At 42.4% G+C, this 13643-nt stretch overlaps 1 protein-coding gene and 1 long non-coding RNA gene across 19 annotated transcripts in view; one reads left to right on the top strand and one right to left on the bottom strand.

Annotated features, from left to right (window-relative positions):
- Positions 1–13643, top strand: part of ARVCF (ARVCF delta catenin family member) — a 592161-nt gene that overhangs the window by 542317 nt on the left and 36201 nt on the right. The window lies entirely within an intron of this gene.
- LOC142818491 (uncharacterized) overlaps positions 1–13643 on the bottom strand; it is a 44256-nt gene that overhangs the window by 21036 nt on the left and 9577 nt on the right. The window lies entirely within an intron of this gene.

Raw genomic sequence — 13643 nt, 5'->3', positions numbered from 1 at the left:
AAAGGAGACAATAGACAACAAAGGCCTCCAAAGAGGTCTTTTCTATAACCGAATAAAGAGAGAAGCAATGCATATACCATGGCCCACTCAATTTCAGTTCAACAAGAACAGTTTTTCAATGCTGAATGTTAACTACAAAATTAAAAGATAACTTGAAGTTAAAAATAACCTTTTACCTCAAGAATTACTTGATGCACAAGGAATGAAATTAAGTTGTATGGACTTTGTAGAAGGGTAAATATCAGAATCAAAATTTAAAACTTCTGTTTCCCTCTATTAGTAATAACTAGTGCATTTAGCTAGACCACCATTGCAGTCCTGTTATGTGACTCAATACTTTGTAAAGTGCTCTGAGATACTTTGTATGAAATGTGCTATATAAAACCAAATTCAGTTGTAAAACTTTTTGAGTACTCTAGATGGGCTTAAAACCTTCTCCCTCCATTCTGGCGGCAGAATGATATGACTTATGGTGCAATATACGCATGTCTATGCATCAAAGAGAAATTACCTTGAACTTCTGAGATAAATTTTATGTAATAAACAGCCCTTCGGTGCTGCCTGTTAACTTAAAAAAACAGTCTGTCCTTTGCATGGTTTGAAATCTATTATCAGTCCTGTCCAGCTCTTGTTTGCTTTCCAGCCAGGGAGGAGATGATCACTAACCATCTTAATGTCAAATCATCAACATGAACAATGATTGCTGCCTGGGGGAAGCAAGCCATTTTTACTTCAGTTTTGGGCCACTGTGCCTAGCTGAATGTCCCATCTCACTCACAGGAGCAGCTAGCAAGTTAAAATAATGGAAATGCTACATGTTCATTAAGGTCTAAACTGTGACCCATCCTTGCTCAGAAGGGCAAAGATGAAATAAGTATCCTCCCCCTGTGCTAGCATTAGCCACAGTTGCAGTCTTTGTGGTGTCTAGGACACATGGAGCTGCATCCTGCTAATTTTTCCAGGTTGGGCCATAGATGAGGCCCTAGCTTTGCTGTCCCTCCACATCAAGCAGCTGGCCAGCTGCAGAAGGGTTCACATTAGATATGCTCTCTAGAACACACCACTTCATTAGGGTGGTTCTGCAGTTATACCAACATTAATAACAGCCTGGTCTGGCAGTAAGCAAGTGTGTGTTCCTAAAAGGACTTCTTTGAATTGTTGACCTCACTGGACACACGAGTCAATAGAGTATATACTTGAATGAAATTTTCTTTAACCATGACTTTTTAACGTCCATCCCATTCCCACAATCCCCCACTCATTCGTTTGAAAAGAATCCATCAGGGTTAGCAAGGAGAATTGTGGATTTCTGGATGGGCCAAGAGTGGCAGTGGGGGAGGGAAGCGTGAGTAGAAACCCAACCAAATAACAATAAGTGTTACAAAAGCATTGCTGATGGTTTTAATGGGTATCAGAAGTTCTAAAAGAAGGGCAGAGAATTTATTATTTTTGCAAGAAAAGGTTATGACAAGTTCAGATTCTCAAACTTCTACTCATGAGTTACATGGAGTGGAAGGGTCTGACATTTCATGACAGCTCCTGCCCTGAACTGCTTGCTAGCTAACTAGACAAGGCGGGTATAGGGTGGCAGGAGAAACAGAAGCATAAAAAGGTGAAGTGATTTGCACAAGGTCATACAGCAAGTCTCTAGAATAGCTAAGATTAGGCCCTTACTGATCTGATTTCTAGACCAGCACCTTCGACCTTGCTGATAAGACTTTCAGATAATCTTCCCCATTCTAGCCTGTCATTTTTTTCATGTTGACACTACATTCATACGCAATATCAGAAAGAATATTTAATGAGTTCTGCTTTGAGATCTTTGAGATCATAATCATCAAAACTATGATCATGATCAAGCGCATAATTACATCATGTCCTGCTGAGAACTTAAAAAATGATGAGGGAAAAGCTTCTCCTAAGACTCTTGTAACAAATGTGCAGGGACAGGAACATGAAAAAGCCCAGATAAAGAGATATGCTTTAACTAGTTTCCCAAATGACTTTTAACCACTTAGCAATGGAGGCTTTTGACTTCTTCTGAAAATGTAGGATTTCCATTCCCCTTTCTCTGTGCATCTTAAATAAGGGTAAGTCATACGGTTACAAGCAGCAGCATTAGCTGTAAGCATGAAAAGGTAGCTAAGAGCCAAATCTGTGACAAAGATGACTATGGTGCTGGATGCATAGTGTGTGCTGGGACTTGTCAAGAAAAAGAAAACATAGAATATTAAGAGCATGAGACCTAATCCCACTTACTCAATGAAATGAGGTCTGCCCCAGGAGAAGAATATTTTCTTTTGAGTTATGGGTAGGTTATAAAATTGAATATGCTCAGGGGAGCACATATGACTCCCAGATTTGTGTAACTTTGTAAGGCTTTCCTTAGTAAATACTGTGTGCATAGGGTTTAATACAACAACCAGCTTCTCTCCTGAGGTCTGCCCACCCACCTATTGAAAACAAAACTCAAGCTGAATCTGGTGGGGAAAAATTTTAAAACATTTTCACGCATGACCCTCCCTAGGCTGCGTGTTGACAACAGTGTGTGCCTGACCTGCCTGAAAGCCAGTGCTTCCAGTTTCTAAATCCAGCTGTTAGCCAGAGAGGACAGCTCAATGAAGAGCTTCCAGAGCCTCCCAGCTGTGTGATTGTAAATGTTTAAAAATTCATGTACCAGCTAATGTGATGGAAAATGCATTGAAACACACATCTGATGATGTTTGTTGCAGAATTCCTGGCACTGTTTTTGTTTTCTAGACTTCATACAGATATGAATAGCTTCTACATGGAATTATCCACTTTCATCTAAAATCTATAAAATGTTATTTTAAAAATGAACATCTCTTCACCCAAATAATCGCTATCTAATTGCGTAATTGTATCTGATTTTTAAAAATGAAAAAAAAATAAAAAATTATATCTCTCCCAATATGACTTACCCCAAGATTGGAGGGGGACTTACTATGTTTTTTAATTGTGAGGAAGTGAAGGGATTTAAGCATTTATCATAACTCCAAATGCTGCTCTGTTTGGATATGTCTGCTCTGCAAAGAAAACCCAAAGCACTTCATCTCAGAGCCTGAGTTGACGGACTCAGACTCATGGCTCTTAAGCTGCAGAGCTAAAAACAGCAGGGTAGATGTACATGCTTCGGCATTAGCTTTTGCGTTTAAAAAACTAGTCATATTTGTGGCAACACTTGTAGCTTTGGGATCTATCTTCTACTTGAAAGAAACCTGCGCCTCTAGGGAGCAGTAGGAGAAAGAGGAAGGTAAGAGAGACTGTGACGTGTCTTAATAAAGCATTTTGAATTTGACACAGCAAAGACAAACCTGGTAAGATGGATTGAATGAGGATATGGTTGAAACCAGTGTAGGGACGGATGGTAACACCAGCAGTGTTAGGTTGTGTGTACAGTGGAGGAGTGGAAGAGGGGATGTTGGAAAGGACAAAGTTACAGTAATCAAAGTACTTGGGCAAGGGTTTCAGAGGTGTACGTATGACTTTGTATTACAGTAGTGTGTAGAGAGGTTCCATTTGTGATTGGGGCCCCAATGAAGCAGTTCCTTCCCCTAAAAAGCTTCATCTAAATAAAGACTGACAATAGGTAGCCGGGGAAACCGAGGCAGAGATCTGCATTAACCTGTCTAAGCTCACAAAGTAGGTCAATGGCAATCCCTAAAATAGAATCAGTCTCCAGAGTCTCCATCTGGTATTCTCTACATTAAACCTCTCTGCCTCCCAGTCACCCAGAGAATGCAGATTTTGATATCAGACAGATGACTTTATTTTTATAGTCATCTGCACTCATTACTGCTTAAATCGCTTTAGCTTCCTTCCTCCTATAAACTTTATTTGTCCCAGATATGCTGTTGTCACTCTTTGATCAGGGTATTTGAGGATGGACCTGAAATGCCCATTCTCTTCAGAGAGCTTAAAGGCTGTTTTGTATTCTCTCTGCCTCCCCACTGACCTGGCAGCAATTTGATGCTGAAAAGCTACTTTGTTCCAGTTCCTGGGAGATGTTCCCATTGTCTGACAGCAGCAGACTGGATGTAATAAAGAGAGGTTTAGAAGCACAGGCCTTCCTTTGGAGACATGTGACAGCTTTCATGAAATTCAGAGAAACTAAAACATACTTTTTGACTTCAGAAGTTGAAGTGAGAACTGATTAGCAGTTTCAGACAGTGAACAGGATTGGAGGATGCATTTGGATCTTCATACTGTAGCTTATTAAACACCCAGCAAGTTAGGAGCTTCCCATAAATGGATCTGCTTATTAAGCGCTTTTTAATATTGTATAGAAGGGCCTTCTCATAGTACTTGTACACATTAATACCAAAACCCTTAATGATATTTTTGTCACTACAAACTTCTTCCCACTGCAAGTCTCCAGCATGGACCAAATACTAGCCCTAATGAGGAAGCAGTACAGTTACGGTTGAAATTCAGGTTGCATGCTTTTTTCCAGCACAAAACAGAACTACCTTTCCCGCAGAAGTTCCATCTTTGAAAAAGTCCTCTTCACAGTCATTTTCTCGAGCTTGCATCAGAATACTGAGAATACTACTTTTGCTGGTATCCAGTCTCAGAGGGGTTAGCTGTGTTAGTCTGTATCTGCAAAAACAAGGAGTTCCGTGGCATCTTAAAGACCTATGCATTTATTTGGGCATAAGCTCTCGTGGGTAAAAACCACTTGAGAGGCATCTGATGAGGTACTTTATCCCACAAAGCTTATGCCCAAATAAATCTGTTAGAATTTAAGGTGTTACAACTCCTGGTATCCAACGTAACATTGGTGACATCACTGTGACTTTGAACTTACTTGTGTGTGAGATAAAGAAGATCAGAATGTGATCCCTTCTTCTTTGCAATGACAATTTAAAATGCAACCCTGAAGGTTGATATCCAAGTTTGTAATCCAATGACATAGAAAGAAATGAGGCTTTCCCTTCAGAGAATGATTTTAGTTGAGGATTTTAGGATTAGGTGTACCATGGTTTGTATATCTTCTCAGTGTTTGCGTATCAGGCTATCCTTCATTTTCAATTTGTGTGCAGGTTGAAACTCTCCAGTTCAATTCACATGTGATGTGATTCAGAGGAAGCCAAAGGATGCAGAATTCTATTCTCTCTTGTTTCCTGATGCAAATTTGAAGAAATCAGGAACAACTGAATTAATACTTGTTTTGAAATGAGAGCGTCAAAGTCAACTCCCTGAAGTATGAGTATCCTAGAAAGAAGCTTTTCAAACCATAAAGTTAGCTGCCAAGTGTGGCATTATATGTACATTTTGAAAGATCTGTTTTGTTTTCTAACTTGTCTTTCCCCAGGCACTGAACATGAAACTTAGACAACCAGCCTTTCAGAGTGAGAACCTGACAGGTGCCAGGCCTACATAAAATATTGTCTGTCTATCCACATCTGTTGAGGCTTTTACACAGTGCCCATCACTGTGGAATCTGAGTACTATGTTATGAGTGTACATGCTTTTTAAACAGGAGTAGAAAGTTTCTGATGAGCTTGTGAGTGTTTGACATGTGACGAGCAGAAGTCCCATAGTCCTGTTCCACACAGTATACAATCTTCACACTGGAGATTATCAAGTCTGTTCCCCGCTCTGGCACTCCGAATGCAGAAAGTGGGGACCTGCTAGAGACCTTAAATACCTTGCCTCTAAAAGCTTTTGCTTAAAAAAACTCCCTAAGGTCACAGATTTCCTGGCCTGGGGAGGTAACTGTCCAGCGTCAAGTGATTTTTTTGTTTGTTTTTGTTTGTTTAAAAAAACCTCCTTAAACCCAGGAAGAAGTACTTGAACTTCTTCCACACCGTTATCCCTACACTCTTTTACAATAAGAGAGCTTGAAATAAAAAAAGATAAAACAAACTGCAGTCTCTGTTAACTGACTTCTCAGTCTAAACAGACACACACAGACCTCCTGCTACCTTCCAGGACATAACAATCATATCATTCTCTTAAAAAAAGGTGGCTTTATTAACAAACAAAAAAAGATATGTTTGGTAAAGCATACTTGGTTGCTTAAGTGTTACAGAGCAACTGAGAAAAGAACAAATTAAAACACAGAGAAAATGGTATCTCTGGGTACAACTTTGATATGGTGACTCAAGGAAGGGCACATAAACTTAGCACGCAGAAGTTTAACCAAACAACAAAACAAAGTACATACCTTGATCCTGACTAAATATACATTTTCCCTATCTATTCACAATCCATATTTTAAGGTCCAGTCCATTTTCAAGCCCAGTATTTCTTGCAGGCATGGTAGTTCTGCCTGGTTCAATTAATTTTGTGTCCCCCAGCTCCTCACTTAAAACTCACACAGAGAACAGCAGGCAGATAGGGTATGTCTACACTACCCCACTAGTTCGAACTAGCGGGGTAATGTATGCATACTGAACTTGCTAATGAAGCCCGGGATTTGAATTTCCCGGGCTTCATTAGCATAAAGCCGGCGCCACGTTCCACGAGGAGTACAGATAGTTCGGAATGGCTACGTAGTTCGAACTATCTAGCCCGTGCCGCGTGTAGCCGCGCGGCACGGGGTTCGCACTAGCCGGCTTTTAAAAATGGCGGCGCCGGCTTTATGCTAATGAAGCCCGGGAAATTCAAATCCCGGGCTTCATTAGCAAGTTCGGTATGCATACATTACCCCGCTAGTTCGAACTAGCGGGGTAGTGTAGACATACCCATATATATTGTCAGTTCAGATTTCAACACCCTTTGCCATTGGCTCTCCTAGCTATCCAAGTTTAATCTTTTAGTCACTGAATGCTGGCCAGAACTCCTACTCATCATATGCCCCCCAAATCATTGTATGCCCCCCAAGTCACAGACTGTGCTGAACAGGCTGTCCCACGCTGGCTGTGATTTCTTTCTGGAGGTTTAGGATAAAACATAGTTAATAATTTACATGCACACACTAAGTTCACTACTGAATATATAAAAAAACTAAATAAGATCCCCCTCATGCATGGAATACAATGACTTAGATACAGGGAGAGTTTTAACTGGCTTAGCCTGGGAAACTTTCATGGGAAACTGCATCCTCCTGAGATGTATTGTATGTCAAAGTCTTAGCCAGACTCCACCAAAGGAATTTCTTGTTAGTTTCTTTGACTGTGTGAAGCCACTGCAGAGCAGAATGGTCAGTCTGCAGATGAAAGGGTCGTCCCCAAATGTATGGTCATAGCTTCTCTAGAGTGTATACAATGGCGTAGCATTCCTCCTCAGAGATAGAGCAATGGCGTTCCCTCTGTTTTTTACTGCGGAACACAACAGGGTGGAATTGTTGACTTGGCCCGGTTTGCATCAAAACTGCCCCCACACCACACTCTGATGCGTCTGTGGTGATGAAGAAAGGTTTGCCATACTCTGGGGCCCTTAGGACAGAGTCAAACATAAGAGCAGCCTTAAGCTGCTTAAAAGCTTCCTGACACTGCTCAGTCCACTTACATGCGTTTGGCTGCTTTTTTCTAGTCAGGTCTATCAGTGGTGCAGCGATCTGACTATAGTGCAGTACAAATAGTCTGTAATATCCTGCCAAGCCTAAGAAGGATTGGACCTGGGTTTTGTTTTTTGTTTTGTTTTGTTTTTAATGTAAGGACAGGCCAGTTTTGGATAGCCTTGACTTTAGCTGGTAGAGGGTTGATAGTCCCTTGATCCACCTGATATCCAGGTAAGATACCATGTTGAGGCCTATTTGACACTTCCGAGCCTGAACAGTTTGCCCTGCCTCCCTTATACTCTGGAAGACACAAAAACTTGGAGGTGGTCTAAGTGTTCCGCCCATGAAGATTATCTGCAACTCTCTGGAAGGTTGCGGGTATATTGCACATGAAAGGGAGAACATTAAATTCATAAAGCCTCACATTTATGATAAAGTCTGACCTTTCCTTAGCTGACTTGTCCAGAGGTACTTGCCAGTATCCCTTGGTTAAGACCAGGGAGGAGATGAACTGGACATGTCCCAATTTCTCCAATAGCTCATCTGTGTGGGGCATTGGATAGTTGTCTGGGTGAGTTACAGCATTTAATTTATGATAGTGAGACATCAGTCAACATGATGCATAATCTATTTGGGACACCAAGGAGATCCCACAGGACTGGAAATATGGCTACCTTAGCAAGCTTCCTAAGAAAGGCAACGTGAAGGAATGGTCATCATGTTACTGTCTATTCTGGGAAAATTGTTCAATAGGATTCTCTTAGAGAAAGTGAAGACAGAAATTGATAGACAGCTCAGAGAAGAGCAAACTGGCTTCTGTGAGGGGGGTCACTCACCACCCTAGCGGGGGTCCGTCGTCTGTCCCCGGAATCAGTCCATTCTGCCCGCACGGGGCCTCCACTCACGTGGGGTTTCCCCTCTGGAATCCTCCGGTCACGTCGTTCTCTTCGCCACACTGCCCTCCGGCAGTGCCCAAGTCACTCAATCTGAGCCCCCCTTCCGGGGGAGTTGGTGTCTTACTTCAGGCCTAGCAGGCTGGCAGTTTGTCTGTCCGAGTGCGCCTGGCCCAGCCTTGACTCTCTAGCCCTGCCCTAGCTCCAGGGAGCGTCCTGCTCCCCCGGCAGCCAGGCCCACACACCCTTCTCTGAAGCAGCCCTCCTCTTTTATGCTCCCAGCTGGGCCTTAATTGGCCAATGCCGCCCAGCTGGGCTGAACTCCTCGGGCCTGCTCCAGGCTGGGGTTTGACTCTTAAAGGGCCAGTACAGGGCAGCTGCCCTGTTACACTTCCAAAGCAAGAGATCTTGTACTGACCAAATAGCAACTCTCAGAGTGATCATAGAACAGTCGCTTGAGTGGAACTCCCTCCCGTACATAATCTTCGGAGACTTCGAAAAAGCCTTCGACAGCGTTGATAGAGATGCTTTGTGGAAACTGCTGCAACACTGAGGCATCCCATCCAAAATTATTAACCTGATCCATCCAACGTACGAACCCTTGACATGCCTAGTTGTTCATAATGGTATCTTGCCAGAATCCTTCAGCATACTTTCAGTAGTGCGACAAGAGTGCCTATTGTCACCTTTCCTGTTCTTGATAACAATGGACTGAATTATGAGCAGGACAACAGATGGCCATCAAGGAGAATTCAGTGGATACTTTTCAAACAGCTAGAGGACATTGTTTTTGCTGACGATGTCGCCCTCCTTTCACACCAACAAGAAAACATGGAAGAAAAGTTCTCAACACTAGAAAAAACTGCCTCAGTGATTAGACTGAGCATTAACAAGGGAAAGACAAAGACAATGAGGATCAACCAGTCCAACAAAACACCGTCACGCTGGGAGGGGATGACCTGGAAGATGTGGAGCAGTTCATCTACTTGGGGAGTATTATGGGCAGAGATGGAGGAACAGGCAAGGATATCAGTGCTAGGATAGGGAAAGCAACATCTGCATTCTCGACTCTTCGTCCCATACGGAGTTCACAAATAGTATCTGTGAAGATGAAACTGTGAATCTTCAACACAGATGTGAAGAGTGTGCTCTTATATGGATGCAAGACCTGGCATACTAAAAAGTCTTCAAATCACAAGCTACAGACATTCAAAAACAGATGCCTGAGGTAAATCCTTTATGTCAAATGGCAAGACTTTGTCACAAATGAGGAGCTTTGGAACAGAGCAGGACAAGAACCACTTGATGTTCAAATCAAGAGAAGAAAGTTGGGATGGCTAGGCCACACACTCAGAAAACCATCATCCAGAATAGTCTCACATTGGAACCTGCAAAGAAAACGCAGAAGAGGAAGACCTCAGACAATGTGGAGATCCACTGAGATTGAAGGACAACAACTGGGGTACTCCTGGAGTCAAGTAGAAGTTTTGTCTCAAGACAGAATGAAGTGGAGGAGACTTGTAGATGACCTATGTTCCACTTGGAGTACAAGGGTTTAAGAAGAAGAAGTTGACCTTGCAAAAGCAGATTTCTCCATCTGGTTTGGGAACTAGGACCACCAGAGAGGCCCATGAACTTTTAGAGGGGTAAATTACACCCATCCCTAATATGTCCTTGATCTCCTCTATAGCAGCTTTGGCTTAAGGAGCCGTCTGGTAGGGTTGGGCTCTGATTCCGTGAGCTTCACCTGTGTTAATGGAGTGGTAAGCCCGTTCAGTCCATCCTAGGATTGCTGAAAACATTGGTGCGAAGCTGGTGCACAGTTTCTGGATCTGCTGTTGCTGCTTATGGCACAGGCTCATGGTGAGGGTTACCTCTTTGATGCCACCCTTGCCTTTCCCATTATAGTAGGGTCCTGCAGGCCACTCAGCGTCAACTCTCTCAGGGGCTGTGAACTGAAGAACCTTTAGTCCTTGTGAATAAAGGGGCTTTAGAGAATTAGACTTAAGGTTAGGGTCTGGGAATACTATGAGGTAATTAACTGCTCCTATGTACTCAGACCGTGAATGGTCCATCCCTGGATGCTTCCATCTTATTGCCTGGAGTGCCTTTGGTACCATGATTTGCTCACCTACATTGAAGGAATGCTTTCTGGCATGTTTAACATACCAGGCCTTCTGCTCTTGCTGAGCATTCTGCAAGTTTTGTTGAACAAGGGCTAAAGAGTCTGCTGGTGTTTTGCAGTTTGCTTACAAAATCCAAATTGTTAGTTCATGGAGAAGGGTAAACCAAGAAATGCAGTCGATAGGACCTTAAATTAGGTTCAACAAGGAGGCATTGCTGTGAGAATTCAGTTTGAATTACTGATTTACCGAAAGGTAGTTGTGATCAAAAGAGTGATGATCAGAACTCTTTACTCAGTTCTGTGTGAAATCTGAGACATCTGGTGGGTTTTTTGAGGAAAATAAGTCTGTTCCCATTTGTTTTAGGGGAAAAGGAATCATGATTTCTAGACACAAATACAGACCACTCTCAAATCACATTAACTGACACAATATCAACTATTACTATTATAGAATTCCTCAACCATGCTGTCTACCACACTGCTCCTCCCCCCTATCTTACCCATCCTTGGAAAGCCTGAAGAAATAGATAAGACTTGCAGGGTGTTCTACACGTCATGGAACTAAGGCTCTGTCAAAACACAGGGGCAGAAGCAAAAAAAAAGTGCTGTTGGTTTGCACTAAAGGGTGGTGGGCAGACGTCTGTCAGGGCTCCCAGTTTTTCTGCTTGTGTAGCTGGCCCAAACTCCAGCAAGGCAGATGGGCTGGACAGTGTTCTTGCTCCTGATTTGTTTTTCACAGTCGCTGCATTTGCTGTGTCTGACTGAACAGGAGGGGTGACAAAATTGATCTGTGTGGAAAACTGCACATGAGGCGTGAACCTTCAGGGCAAATAAGCAATCACCAAACATTACCATCTGGGTCCTTTCAGAGAGGAAAAAAACAGAGCCATTCAAGTGTGACTCTGCCTCTTCCTGCCAAGGTCCACGAATATGTCAAAAACATCTTTAGGTCAACAGTAGCAAAGATAGATTATAGATATAATATGTATTTTATAATAAGCATGGACACTTATCTTTCTTTGCCAACAGGAGATCATCAGCTCATGAGACCATTCTAATCTTCCAGACTGAAAAAGAGTCAGGAAAGGATCATGATCCTGATTGAAAACCATCAGAAAAGGAGTGAGGGAAAGGGGTGATTCCTGGCAAAATTGACCAGTCAAGAAACATTGAACATGAGCCAAATTGCCACTCCCTGGCTCATCTTGCCCTTCTGAAAAGATGCACTAACAATTTACATCACTAATGGATCTGGTTTCCTCACTAGAATTTATCCGCTGTCAGGTTGATCATGGGTCCAAATTCAAAGTTTCAGAAAGCTGTTCCAAAGAGCTTGGGAGGGAGACCAGCTGGAGCGTAGAATATTTTGCCATTGTCCGTACTCCCACACATTCATCTGCAGTCCTTGAGGGCATCAGACTGATCAATTTTTATTCTTAAAAAATAGTAAGCTACTTCCAATAGCAGAAATATTTGCCTCTGTGTGTGTGAAAAACTCATATTCACTAGGTTGCTTAGCTCTGCGATACTAAGAGTTTCTTGCAGTGAAATTGTGTGGACAATACAGCTATGGGAGATGGAGATGGATTCTACTCTGGCTTAGGTATCATTGGTAGAAGTTTTAAGTTACAGTTGCAGTATCTTTTTGTCTTTATTGGTGACACAGGGACTAGAAAGAATCCTAGCTTGACTTTCAAACTCTGGGGTGGATTTGCAGCCTTGTCAGTAAGAAAGAAAAGTTGCAAATGGATCATATTTGATCTGATGTTAACTGAGAGAAACCCCAGAATGTCTTAAAGTAAAGAGTCCCTTTTGAAATAATAACCACACTTTAAAACAGTTTTATAGGTAGCACGTTTCCCCTCCCTCACTCCTTAAAATGAAATACACTTTGCTACCGCTGAGAATTAAAAATCCACAACTTTGGCAAGAGAGAAAGCCTTGCTATTTGATGTACTGTACTTAAAGAATCCAAGGTCAGACGTGAGTCTTCAGGGACTGTTCGGGGAACAAAGCGATTTACATAAACTGTGCATTTTAGTCATTCAGTAAAAAGACTCAGTACTCACTTTGAAACTGATGCAGGTTCAGTTGTTTGATGGAGGGGCATGTTTAAAAAGGAGATCTACAGATGCTAACTATGCATTTCACCAACACTCCTCTTAACCAGAGTGAAGGGAACCTTTGCCACTCACCCCTCCGCACACCAGACACACTGGGAATCTCTTCTCTTCCATTCTTTGCTAACTAGGCTGTGGAGGACACCATCCTCCCATACTGATTCCCATGCTGGTGTCACTCCGTGCTTCCCTGAATTTTGAGTTTCATTTTCTCCCTGCTGAATATGTTGATGGGATTCACAAGCCCCTAAAACTTCCTTGTCCTGGTTAATGGGCAAGGAGAGAGTTGTTGCTGAAATCCCCTTTAAGACAGGAGGCCGCCCAATATACCTTGAGCACTAGTAGGCAGTCTCAGTATTGTTGAAATAAACAGCACTTAAAATGTTGCTTTGCAGATTACTTGGAAAGGGAGAGCAGAGCAGCATTAGCCCAAAGATGGGACCTCATGGAAAACGTTGAATGTAGTGTTGAGTTTCATCACTACATTTCCTATATAAATAATACATATGCTCCATATTTTATCTAACTAAAACAATAACTCTGTGACCTTGCCTGTGCAATCTTTCTGCTACAAGAGTCTCTCACCCAGCAAATGATCCCCATCTATTTCCTGGGTGCCTCTCCATCTGCTTTATATTCAGACTGGCTTGTTCTGTTGTCCTTGTGTATTCCACTTAAAGCATCTCTGATAACTTATTCCATGCAAAAGCGATGAGGAGTCCTGTGGCACCTTATAGACTAACTGAAGTGTAGGAGCATAAGCTTTTGCTCCTACACTTCAGTTAGTCTGTAAGGTGCCACAGGACTCCTCGTCGCTTTTGCAGATTCAGACTAACACGGCTACCCCTCTGATACTTATTCCATGCAGTCCTACAGCATTCTTTGTGTGTCTGTGGCTTTCATGTCAACATCTCTTTCCACTGTGGAGATGGAGGGTAAATAGTATGAGAGTTTGCTTAGTGTAAGAAATGTTGTATGTAACTTACTAAAACATTCAGTAAAGCCGTAACTCTGGTCTTTTGTTTTCTTTATAGATA

This window comes from Pelodiscus sinensis, chromosome 15, assembly GCF_049634645.1.
Source record: "Pelodiscus sinensis isolate JC-2024 chromosome 15, ASM4963464v1, whole genome shotgun sequence".
NCBI classification, from domain to species: domain Eukaryota; kingdom Metazoa; phylum Chordata; order Testudines; family Trionychidae; genus Pelodiscus; species Pelodiscus sinensis.
The sequence above is the reverse complement of the archived record's forward strand: the minus strand, read 5'-3'. Positions and strand labels throughout refer to the sequence as shown.